Source organism: Opisthorchis viverrini, assembly GCF_000715545.1.
Source record: "Opisthorchis viverrini unplaced genomic scaffold opera_v5_483, whole genome shotgun sequence".
Taxonomy (NCBI): Eukaryota; Metazoa; Platyhelminthes; class Trematoda; order Opisthorchiida; family Opisthorchiidae; genus Opisthorchis; species Opisthorchis viverrini.
In genome coordinates this window covers 281331-295518 of record NW_008752143.1, presented here as the reverse complement: position 1 = coordinate 295518, position 14188 = coordinate 281331, and positions in this window count along the sequence as shown.

The following is a 14188-nucleotide window of genomic DNA, read 5'->3' as shown; positions in this document are numbered from 1 at the left end:
TGTTCGCTGGAGGCACCGGCCTGTTGATTTTATACAAGCTGGTGCATCTGGCACGGGAATTGACAGAGGCACAACTGGCTATGTTGCATTCTCAGGAGAGGCAAGGTGATTCACCTCTGAAGGATCTGCGGATCCAAGTGGAACCATTTACCAAACAGCAGGCACCCATGAACACAGAGTCATGCAGGCACTTTTGAACAAGCAGATGCTGCAGCTTTGGCATGCCTGACCACTGGAAGAATCACTGCCGTCATACCCGGCAAAACTGTCAGCCCACTTTTTCCAGGTGGGCTGTGACTGAATTTGTGGCATTGGTTATATTAGAAAATGTTCATGAACTAGGGAGAAACATGGGGTTGTGTCTAATCGATACAGGGACATTGATGCCACTGAGACGGAGAGGAAGCGAAGCCGGATGCGGAGTGCAGTAGGTAGACCTTGAGTGAGAATTGACGGCTTGAATATACGCTCTACTTGACTTCCGTGGTACCTCATTACACATCGCCTATAATATGTATGTCTCAAACGACTAAGCGGCGTTTGCACAGGCAGGATGTTTCCAGAAACAGGTCAGTACGCCCAAACAGATCTGTCTGAAATGGCATCTTCAAAAAAGTTGCCACACTCGTGAGAACATTCAGTGCTCAGTGATTAGAGCAGGGATCTACTGACCAAATGGTTCCCGTTTCGACCTCTGCCTTTTGACTTCTCCTGTCTAGGCTTGGGCAACCTGGAACCTCCCCAACCCTCGTACTTTCTTCAGGCTCCATGGCAGTCGGACACCGAAAGGGTGCTACATCTGAGATATACAAAATAACATGTTACATTCACGTACACATACATGGCGATAATATATCGGAAGAAAACTGTCCTTGTGCTTTTTCCATTGGTACACGTTTTTCTGTTTGCCGATTAGAAAAGTATTTCGGGTTCAACTTTGCAAGGATCCTTCCAACGTCGGACAAGTGCTCTTTCGTTTCCGACATTGGTGAATTAATGCTCGTGGGTAAACATACATCAATCTGAAGTTAGGAATCTCACCGTGAAGCGTTTACCAAGGAAAAGACAGACAGAGGCTGGGAACAACCGTTGATGGAGATACAGACAGATAAAAACAGACAGACGGATGGGTGATAGACAAACAGACACACACAGAGATATGCAGACAGAAGGAACGGCAGACATGCGTAAAGACAACAGGCAAGCGGGCGGACACGCAAACAGCTAAGAAAACAGGAAGATTGACATGCAGACGGACAGACAAATAATTGACCAGGCAGAAAGAAAAACGAGTAGTTCGGAACACACTGAGACAGAACGACGGGTGGAAGAGCAGTTGGTAAAGCAGCTAGACTGATTGGTCAATCGAAAGGGGGGCCGTAGATGGTTCCATAGACCCGTAGATAGGTACATAGGTATATAGATACATATATACATAGATAGATAGATAGATAGATAGATAGATAGATAGATAGATAGATAGATAGATAGATAGATAGATAGATAGATAGATAGATAGATAGATAGATAGATAGATAGATAGATAGATAGATAGATAGATAGATAGATAGATAGATAGATAGATAGATAGATAGATAGATAGATAGATAGATAGATAGATAGATAGATAGATAGATAGATAGATAGATAGATAGATAGATAGATAGATAGATAGATAGATAGATAGATAGATAGATAGATAGATAGATAGATAGATAGATAGATAGATAGATAGATAGATAGATAGATAGATAGATAGATAGATAGATAGATAGATAGATAGATAGATAGATAGATAGATAGATAGATAGATAGATAGATAGATAGATAGATAGATACACGGCCAGTCCGATAATAGAAAAAGTGAAGGATGTGTTCTTGATATCAACGTATTCAGACCATGGCCTATGGATATAGAACGTGGGAGGTGGTATCAGTCGCTTCGTGTGGTCTGCAATTATGTGAGGTCTTCATTCCAAGGTCAACACAACCAAATGTTCACCAGGCACAATCACTCTTTTTGTTTTTACCTTGCATTTTCTACCGTCCAATATGAAGGAAAGTGAGTTGTATCAGTTTCTATAACACCTACTTAAAAAGCAACAGCTCTGCGGTGAGGAAAAGTATCCAGAACGGGGTGACCACATGCGGAATGATTAGGGAAAAAATACACATTCTGTATGATGCCTTCAAGGAGTACGCCATCCACTGTATCGTTCGATTACTCCAGCACTAAAAATACACCTGTAAATCATGACTGGTCGGCTTCCGAAAATGATTTGCCAGTTAAACCGCAGTTGTGAACGCAGGACAACTGGCGTGTTCGGTCATCACGCATCAAAACAGCTGCCATATTCTGTGATGCCCCAAGAGTGTTCAACACGCCCACTGCCTGCATGATAGTATATCGGACTTCAAATCCACAAGTTCCCTAGGCTCTGCGTTACGTACACGTTCTAATAAGATCAAGCTGCTTCACGCATTCCAATTGACTAACCTGTATAAATGTGTCCAACCCGGCGCAGAGTATTGCTGGCACAAGGAAGACTTAAATAAACCTTCCAACTATAGAACTCTCTCGAAGTCTAGCTGCCATGCCACCCGAAGAGAAGCTCAAGGGTTGGGATACTGCCAGGTTCTTCAAGCCTGGACGAGGGAAATCGCGGTGCCGAGACCGGTTCGAACCACGGATTTGCCGATCAATAATTTAGCTCTCTAATCAGTGAACCATCTCGTCCTGGAGGACATGACACTTGAACCCTCTCACGCATTCAGTACTGATCCGTCCTCGCTCCCTGCTTGTTTAAAACAGTGATGCAAGAATTCTGAACTGTCGCGGGCTCAGCGATACCGGGTGACCCATTGCAATGTAGCAACTGCAATTTTGAAGAAGCGCTATTAATGCACAATTGAGATTGCACTATTTTAAGCACTCCTTAACTGAAAATGAGCCGGTGATTATATTACTGTCTGCATTCATCGCAGTTTCTTGGCTACTAATCATAATATGGGAGACGACTGTGACGGTGGAACAGTCTGGCACTGATGAAGGACCCCTCTTACATCAGCGCGAGGTCGACAAGCGAACAAGGATTTTTAGCATCTGAGCATAATACAATTAGAAGAATGGTTAGTTTGCACTTAGACAGGATATAGCACAAGTCTTCCCGTCAATCACAGCATCCACACCACTTGGTCACGTTCTGTTTGACTGGCTTTTAGACCAATGTCTTCTCAGGTAAAAGTGACAGTCATCTTGTGAAATTGTTCCTTATCTGACTTCCTTGTATATTGTTAACAGGGTGCGATTTGAAATTTTTCCCCTGGAATTTCGTATTCCACGTTTGTTATAATAAAGCAAAGGCTTTAAAATTGCCTCAAGGATGGGCAAACTGTTAGTCAAAGGTGGATGTACACCAAAAGAGAGTAATGCGAGTGAACCGGAGTACTATCAAGGCGATTCTTTGTGTTCCAAGATGGGATATCATTACGTTAATAGACAGCGTCGGATTATACCCACTGTCAAGAAATTCTGAGATTTCGAGTTATTATTGGTTGGTTGAAAACAACTCAGACTAACCCTGGTAGCATGTGGTAAAAGTGATAGTTTATCTACCGGACAACCAAGCTTTCATTTCATGCACCCAATCGGCTGATTACAGGTCTGTTGGACCAATAGCATGTCGGCTAATTCGATATGAAATACCAATCAGAGTATATAGACGGCATGTCCACAACTGCAATCTCATTGATTGCAGTCAGAACCGGAATGCAATGTGTCAAATCGGCACTGATCATGATCGTACTTTGGGTTGTCTTAAATTTAGGTAAGTAAGTTTGCTGTTTTAAACAACTGCTGACAATACCAGGGCAGATGGCTTGTGTTGAATTTCCTCTTTCCTTACGGGTGTAAGAATCTATCAAATTTGGTGCCTCCGGCGTTGCCTACTATAGTGTGTTCCACGGAGTTCGTCAAGCCGAGCCAAACGCACTACTCGCACTAGTATATTGTGTAAAAATTCGAAATGTTGCTGTAAACTTTACGCGAAATAGCTGTAACCGTACTACAGCAGTCTGGGCTCTATTGGCAAGCAAAAACTTGTAGGTAACTAGCAACCTTCCTTAGAACCTTGGCGAACAGAGAACGACGAATAATTTTGTGTCACCAGAGACTGTCGTTACAAGAAACAGCCGAGGAAACCAAAAGCATCATTTCAGCGTAAAATTGTATGGCGCTTTGTAAGTGATCATCCAAGAGCGTTCAAGATATACTCTCCCTTCGTGCCTCCACACTGTACACGCTCTGCGTCAACGATGGTCTTTTATTTGGACAGAATATAGCTCCACGTATCCATTATTCATAGTCCACATGACTTGGTCACGTGTTCGTTGATCGACTGGTCAAGTGACAACTAGTCATACGGGAATGTCACTAATTTGCTTCTTGCTCAAAGCTACTTCGAAGCCGCTGTAGGCCGATCATTTCAGAATACCAACAGTGTATATGTAGCTCACCGAATTTTGATCAACCGACATGAAACTGCGCGCAAGTTGTCACACAGAAACTTCCAAAAAGTACATTGTTGTCCTATTTCAACAGAATAAACTAAGATATTTTCAATACTGTCTCACGCAAAACAAAATAAGACGTTTTATTATAAATTCGTCGCAAACAAGACCTTCAGTCAGACTTCAGCTTCGTCTCTCGTGGCAACTAACCTGTGTACAAATGAGTGTTGTTCACGAATATTTTTATTCAAGCAGAATTTTGACCGCCGGCACGTCGAGGAAGATCAAAATTAGTCGAAGATTCTACGGCTAAATTCTGAGTAGTGCGTTTCCGAAAAAGAAAAGCGTGCAAGTTCGATATTATTCACCCATTTATAAAGATTGGACTTCGTTTTGCCTGTTCTGACAGAGAGCACATTTGGTGAGTTCTATCTGCTAGCACGAGATAAGTCAAGCTAAACTATGTGTACGTTCGCACTCTTTTGCTTTATCGTGGAGTTCATTGGGTTGTAAGCGTCAACACCGTTTATGTTACTTGACGTGGTCTTCAACCCTCCAGCACTTCTTTTTTCAACTAACACGAAAAATTTGGCTGTTGATATTCAGGATACCTGGATACATTATACATCGATAGCTTGGATAAAACGGATAGATAGATAGATAGATAGATAGTTAGCTAGATAGATAGTCAATTTGGGATAAAACGATAGATAAAAAAAAAAATAGTTAGCTAGATAGATAGTCAATTTGTATTTTGAAAACTCATAATCCATGAATATATTTTAGCGCTCAAACGGCATAAAAGTGAGTTTTTTGTTTGGTTTGCATAATTTTTTGGAATTCTCCTGTCTACTACTCACGGACGGATTAATGAAATATCTAGACATGCAGTGAAAGGATTTTAAGGGTTTCCACGTCCAGAAAGTCATTTGGACAAACTAGCTTTGAAAGATACGCCGTAATGTGAGAGGCGAACATTCGGGATGCATCCGCCAGTCAAACGGCGGGTGTAAATTCAAGACAACTGCCGCGAGAGTCCGGCGCACACGGAAAAAATTGTCACGTGATGGTCGACTTTGACTTCATCGAGAAGCACCAAGACAGATCGGGAGAACTAGCTCCCTTAGCATCTGTTCCCTATTTAAAACAAAATATCCAACATCATCTATATGCCAACATGGATAACTTTCAACCAGTTCTCGATCGACTGTGGAGAGCACGCCCCTGGCCTTCCAAGTGTCTGGACCCCGCATTAACCAGTGATCAGAGCTTTCGTCCACAATAATTCTATTTCTTCCGTGTGTGGGTTTCGGTCGTTTCCAATCAGTTAGATGCTTTCTTATTTCTTATGCACAGGTTGACGGCTTGTCAAAGCACATTAAAACATAAGGATCACAAAATCCCACCACGAATCACTTCAGAAGTTTCGGTTAGCCGATCCAAGACAATTACTGGCTCGTGATTCGAGGAGCCGGCTAAACCAATCACATCCGTTAAGTGTGAAGGCTTTCGACTGTGCACACGTGACAATTGATTTACGTGCTCCACAGAGCTCGCGTAAAGATTCAATTCGCCGTGACTGAACATCTGTGTGGTTAATACGATTGACCACAGTGCAGTACTCTCCCAACAATCACCAGCAAACGAAAAATCGATTACTTAGGCGCCGCCAGTACAGCAAGGAATTTAGCAAGAATGTACAGCACAGATATTTGACAAGACATTGGAAGATCAAATGTTCGTGTGGTATTTGCGAAATTAATCTCCCTAGTCATTTGACTGAATTGTATTCAACAAACGTGGCGCTGAACCCCAAAAATCGCCAGCGGAATACAAAACAGTGTTGTTTTAGGTTTCATGGTCTACTGTTTCGAGCGTCATCACCTGAACTAATCGATTACAGTTGATCCCTACTGAAGCAATCAGATCAACCCATTGAAACGGTGCTACCAGACGTCCTGGAACACTCACCGCATCCAAGCACTGAAAAACCGTGAACAGGAAATGTTGCATTCAGGTTTGTAGATCACGATGGTGGGTCCCTTTGGAAATCAATAAGAATTGAGAGCTTCAAAACAACTCAAACTTTGCTTCTGATCGATTGCGAGCAAAATGCACGTTTAGAAGGGTCCTCATGAGATGTGTCTCTACAACGCACTTCATATAATTGTTTCCTGGGTAGAACTAACATGGTAGGCTGGAATAATGAAACGCACCATTTATCAACCGGTTGACCTGACTAGCTAGACAATATTCCGCGATAACATCGCCAGTGTGCTCACAGTCTAATGATATCAGACAGTAAGTCAGTATAATTTTGGAAATACAGGTCGTAAGTCCAGTTCATCGGTGAGCTTCTGGTTGTGCGACACTGCACTACATAAAAGAGTAATTTTACGGAGTATTACTGTGGAATTTAGTTAAAAATGTCAGGTGCACGCAGTATGAAAAACCACCCTGATCTCAGAGACGTAATCTAATCAGTAGCCTCTTGCTTACCGGCTGGGTGATGTACCAACTGGTCAACTTGTCAGGACATTTGCTTCAGGTCAAACAGGTGCGATTGAACAAGCGCACCCGTTTAGGTCACCGCTGTCAGTGCTCGCTGGGTCATAAATCGAGATATCAAAACTGGGCGAGAAGTGTTACGGGACAGTTCAAGATTGGAAGGCGGAAAATGTCTTCAACCTGAGTAATTCTTGAAGATTGTCGAGGGATCAGGGCATCATTTGACGTTGTGTAGAAGTCTCCAGAAATTCGGAGGCACAATGACACAGGAATCGTTCATCATGAAACCATTAGATAAACAGTTTCAGAATTGCCTTGTCTGGAATTTTTGGATACATGACAGGTAAAAAAAGCGCTGATAACATGTCAGGAAACCACGTCTGACAGGTCGTCAACACCGAAAACAGAGTGCGCCTACTGTTCAACACTCTGCCCGTACCGTTTCTGACTTCTGGCACGAAACTAGGAGCAAGCAATTCAACGTTACAGGATCAAGAGATCACATTTTTAACAAAAGCAATAACTCAATATGTCTGCAAAACCAGTCAGAATTCTACAACACTCGTTAGCACCTTGGTTTGTTTGGAAATCTTCAGGGTATTTACGCATCACCAATGGTTACCTGGCGTCATCAGAATGCATATAATGAAGTTTTTTTCTGATTCATCGTGTTTATCTTCTTGGAAAATGTTCATCACCCGCCTCGTTAAGAAAATAACCCTAACGTCGTTCATTTCGTCATGTAAGTGAAGTCAATTTAACCTGAAAAGTGTCGTACGACTATAGCAGTCTCATTGGGAACCATCATCAGTGTGCGTCTATCGACTAACTGTCTAGTAATTTGAACAAAACCGTCCGGCCGCGAGCGGCTGATCATCAGTGTGAATAAGTCTTCCTGTGTCTAAATATAACTCCATTCATCCATCCATCGATCAAGCAACCCACATCACGTGGTCACGTGCTGATTGGCCGGTCTCTCAAGTGATGAACACTTAGATGGTACTGCCAGCAATTTGATCGTTTTCTTCTTACTGGAAGCTAGTTCGGCGAATTTCTCACAAAATCAGCAATCAGTATGTAGACTATCCAGTTTTCGAAAACTAAAAATAAACCGCGCTCACGTTTGAAGTGCCTTGCTGTGCTGTGCCAAGAGAATCAGTCTAATGATATCAGACAGTAAGTCAGTATAATTTTGGAAATACAGGTCGTAAGTCCAGTTCATCGGTGAGCTTCTGGTTGTGCGACACTGCACTACATAAAAGAGTAATTTTACGGAGTATTACTGTGGAATTTAGTTAAAAATGTCAGGTGCACGCAGTATGAAAAACCACCCTGATCTCAGAGACGTAATCTAATCAGTAGCCTCTTGCTTACCGGCTGGGTGATGTACCAACTGGTCAACTTGTCAGGACATTTGCTTCAGGTCAAACAGGTGCGATTGAACAAGCGCACCCGTTTAGGTCACCGCTGTCAGTGCTCGCTGGGTCATAAATCGAGATATCAAAACTGGGCGAGAAGTGTTACGGGACAGTTCAAGATTGGAAGGCGGAAAATGTCTTCAACCTGAGTAATTCTTGAAGATTGTCGAGGGATCAGGGCATCATTTGACGTTGTGTAGAAGTCTCCAGAAATTCGGAGGCACAATGACACAGGAATCGTTCATCATGAAACCATTAGATAAACAGTTTCAGAATTGCCTTGTCTGGAATTTTTGGATACATGACAGGTAAAAAAAGCGCTGATAACATGTCAGGAAACCACGTCTGACAGGTCGTCAACACCGAAAACAGAGTGCGCCTACTGTTCAACACTCTGCCCGTACCGTTTCTGACTTCTGGCACGAAACTAGGAGCAAGCAATTCAACGTTACAGGATCAAGAGATCACATTTTTAACAAAAGCAATAACTCAATATGTCTGCAAAACCAGTCAGAATTCTACAACACTCGTTAGCACCTTGGTTTGTTTGGAAATCTTCAGGGTATTTACGCATCACCAATGGTTACCTGGCGTCATCAGAATGCATATAATGAAGTTTTTTTCTGATTCATCGTGTTTATCTTCTTGGAAAATGTTCATCACCCGCCTCGTTAAGAAAATAACCCTAACGTCGTTCATTTCGTCATGTAAGTGAAGTCAATTTAACCTGAAAAGTGTCGTACGACTATAGCAGTCTCATTGGGAACCATCATCAGTGTGCGTCTATCGACTAACTGTCTAGTAATTTGAACAAAACCGTCCGGCCGCGAGCGGCTGATCATCAGTGTGAATAAGTCTTCCTGTGTCTAAATATAACTCCATTCATCCATCCATCGATCAAGCAACCCACATCACGTGGTCACGTGCTGATTGGCCGGTCTCTCAAGTGATGAACACTTAGATGGTACTGCCAGCAATTTGATCGTTTTCTTCTTACTGGAAGCTAGTTCGGCGAATTTCTCACAAAATCAGCAATCAGTATGTAGACTATCCAGTTTTCGAAAACTAAAAATAAACCGCGCTCACGTTTGAAGTGCCTTGCTGTGCTGTGCCAAGAGAATCTAGCGTGATACTATACTACGGGAAACGTCAGATGATCGCTTCTCGAAATATTCGGCTGAAGGAATTCACAAACGTGAGACTAAACTTGGATTCAGCTGCGTCTCCCGTGAAAACCAAATCGTGTGTTAATGAACGAAGCATGCATTTTTTCAATTCATGCTTGATGCTCGTGGAGTTACGAGACTTAACCCAACCTTCGGGCCTCAGGAGGGATAAAAATGGTTATCGGTTGTCGAAAATGTTTGGCTGCTTTGTGAGCAGTATGTTTTTCCAAGAAGAAACATTAAGGTTGATATATTCACACGGATAAATACCGGTCTTCGTTTCACACATTCCGGCAGAGGGCAAATCCGGTGAGTTTTGTCTGAAAACAGACAACAGGTCAAATGAAATATTTTACCTTTGATTCTCTTCGATATTGCATAGCACTTATGAGGGAGGCTCGAATTTAAATCTCATCTAAATCTTGTTCCGTTTCAACTCTGGCAATCTTGAAATCCTGACTGTATACATTTTCAAACACACACCCGTTTGAGTGCACCTCACTTTGCCAGCATTGAACAAGCCCGCCTCATATGAATATTCAGTTATCGCATCTGATTTCGCCAACAACTTGTTATACGTTGGATTGAATAAACTTCATCCAGGAGTATGTGGCAAAGTTCACGTGCGCATCTGTTATCATTAAACAAATATCTTGATACCTTTGGGGAAACAGCTAGAGGGCTATCTAGATGGATAGATGGTTAGATGCATAGATATGTTGATAATTAAATAGGTAGATGGATGGATCACAACACAGGTAGCTAGATAGACAGACAGGTAGTTGGATGAACGGACATGTAGGCAGGGAGACAGACAGACAGATAGAAACAATAGGTAGATGGATAGATGGATAGATAATAGATAGATAGATAGATAGATAGATAGATAGATAGATAGATAGATAGATAGATAGATAGATAGATAGATAGATAGATAGGAAGATAGATAGATAGATAGATAGATAGATAGATAGATAGATAGATAGATAGATAGATAGATAGATAGATAGATAGATAGATAGATAGATAGATAGATAGATAGATAGATAGATAGATAGATAGATAGATAGATAGATAGATAGATAGATAGATAGATAGATAGATAGATAGATAGATAGATAGATAGATAGATAGATAGATAGATAGATAGATAGATAGATAGATAGATAGATAGATAGATAGATAGATAGATAGATAGATAGATAGATAGATAGATAGATAGATAGATAGATAGATAGATAGATAGATAGATAGATAGATAGATAGATAGATAGATAGATAGATAGATAGATAGATAGATAGATAGATAGATAGATAGATAGATAGATAGATAGATAGATAGATAGATAGATAGATAGATAGATAGATTAATAGATAGATAGATAGATAGATAGATAGATAGATAGATAGATAGATAGATAGATAGATAGATAGATAGATAGATAGATAGATAGATAGATAGATAGATAGATAGATAGATAGATAGATAGATAGATAGATAGATAGATAGATAGATAGATAGATAGATAGATAGATAGATAGATAGATAGATAGATAGATAGATAGATAGATAGATAGATAGATAGATAGATAGATAGATAGATAGATAGATAGATAGATAGATAGATAGATAGATAGATAGATAGATAGATAGATAGATAGATAGATAGATAGATAGATAGATAGATAGATAGATAGATAGATAGATAGATAGATAGATAGATAGATAGATAGATAGATAGATAGATAGATAGATAGATAGATAGATAGATAGATAGATAGATAGATAGATAGATAGATAGATAGATAGATAGATAGATAGATAGATAGATAGATAGATAGATAGATAGATAGATAGATAGATAGATAGATAGATAGATAGATAGATAGATAGATAGATAGATAGATAGATAGATAGATAGATAGATAGATAGATAGATAGATAGATAGATAGATAGATAGATAGATAGATAGATAGATAGATAGATAGATAGATAGATAGATAGATAGATAGATAGATAGATAGATAGATAGATAGATAGATAGATAGATAGATAGATAGATAGATAGATAGATAGATAGATAGATAGATAGATAGATAGATAGATAGATAGATAGATAGATAGATAGATAGATAGATAGATAGATAGATAGATAGATAGATAGATAGATAGATAGATAGATAGATAGATAGATAGATAGATAGATAGATAGATAGATAGATAGATAGATAGATAGATAGATAGATAGATAGATAGATAGATAGATAGATAGATAGATAGATAGATAGATAGATAGATAGATAGATAGATAGATAGATAGATAGATAGATAGATAGATAGATAGATAGATAGATAGATAGATAGATAGATAGATAGATAGATAGATAGATAGATAGATAGATAGATAGATAGATAGATAGATAGATAGATAGATAGATAGATAGATAGATAGATAGATAGATAGATAGATAGATAGATAGATAGATAGATAGATAGATAGATAGATAGATAGATAGATAGATAGATAGATAGATAGATAGATAGATAGATAGATAGATAGATAGATAGATAGATAGATAGATAGATAGATAGATAGATAGATAGATAGATAGATAGATAGATAGATAGATAGATAGATAGATAGATAGATAGATAGATAGATAGATAGATAGATAGATAGATAGATAGATAGATAGATAGATAGATAGATAGATAGATAGATAGATAGATAGATAGATAGATAGATAGATAGATAGATAGATAGATAGATAGATAGATAGATAGATAGATAGATAGATAGATAGATAGATAGATAGATAGATAGATAGATAGATAGATAGATAGATAGATAGATAGATAGATAGATAGATAGATAGATAGATAGATAGATAGATAGATATCCATAATCTTAAAGTGCGGAGGTTATGGTAGGTTCCGTTTTCGAGCGAATTCAGCAAAGTCGGACAGGAATACCGAATGAAGTGTTATCTGTACCCTGTAGATTTGTTTGAAAATCAATATGTCACGATATATGACCGTAAGCAACCACAAGGCCAGTGATTGACCATAATATTTTGGGATTATAAGATAACACTCAAAGTTCAATCGTTAACCCTCATCGTATCTTCAACATCTCTGGTCCCTAGGGCTGAGCGTCACGCAAAAAGGGGCCGACGCAGAAAACGTTACGCAGTCGATGATGACGCCAACAAACGTTTGGCGAAAGAGCTACGGTAGACGTTATTCTGGCCGGATCAGTTGGATTGAAACCATGTTCGACCACAACAAACATATGCGCTACTTCAAGACGTCGCCAGTCAAGTTATACATTGCACAACTCAACGTGAATAAAAAAGACTTGCGGTTCTAGCACTTGGAAATTCTCGGCGAAGCTGCACACCGTAACAGCACCTTCTCCGGCGAGGAGTAAATTGCGATGACGGTAATTTTGTTCGTCAGTTTGAACCTCCCAAGCTAGCAACTTCGTCTGAATAACCACGAAGAATGCGCAATGTGTACTAAACTCACAAAACAAGGTCACAAACACATGTACAACTTAAAATGTATGGGGCAACAAAATTCTGGAAATTCCGACGCCCTATGGATGCTGCTTTGGCACCCTGCAGATACTCAATCATGATTGGTTGTTGGGTCTAGACTTTTGACCTATCAGACTTCACCTTGTTCCGGGTGCGTAAGCGGCCTGAGCTTTAGACCAGTCGCATGCAAATCAGATTTCCTGGATCTAGGGGCGCCTAAGTGTACGAAAAAAGGCGATTTCGGTGTTTAAATACGGTTACCAGAAACTTCGGCAATCGAGTCGCCAGCCCGACGATAATATTAGCGGTCAGGTGATCACTATCGATTTATAGCATCCGAGCTATTAGTCACACCCAACACTGGCTGGAAGAACTGCCTTTTACATAAAACCAGTCAAGTTTCAGTCACTTCAGTGTAAAAAAAATCCGTGAAGGTTTGCGAAGGGATTGTGAGTAAAGTTTTATTTTTGCATACTTGAGGTGATTTGAACTGGAGCGCTGATGCGTATCACTAAATATCTAAAGTTCACTCGGTGCCCAGTTATTCCTTGTTTAAAATCATGGTCGATGGGAGCACGACAAATGATCTTGACCTAACACTACCAAAGTTCTTCAAGATCTTTGTATGGTCCCCGAAGAACACTTTCGACAACATGTGAAATATGCAGAAACGTCTCAAAATGAGAAGCACGCGACAGCGTGCGTTCAAGGAAGCGTAGGATTCCGTAATTAAGCGCCTGATGTCACGTGATATGACACTGTTTGTCATACTGCGACCAGTTCCTCGAAGCTGATGAACTGATGCGAAAATACGACCAAGAAAGCCTTCTGATCATGGCTTTCAGGAAACATTGTAAAACGTATTCAAGTCTACCTATGTACGTTATTCTGTATGCAGGATCAAGTGAACGTAAACAGTTGCATGAATGATTAGCCTGGAACCGGTGATTTAGTTGAGCTGGAATAAAACTGTGAACCTCTGGGTGAAAATCCTCTGTTGGGCTATCCAGACATCTTTGTTGTGTCTAACCTAATTATCGCGTTAT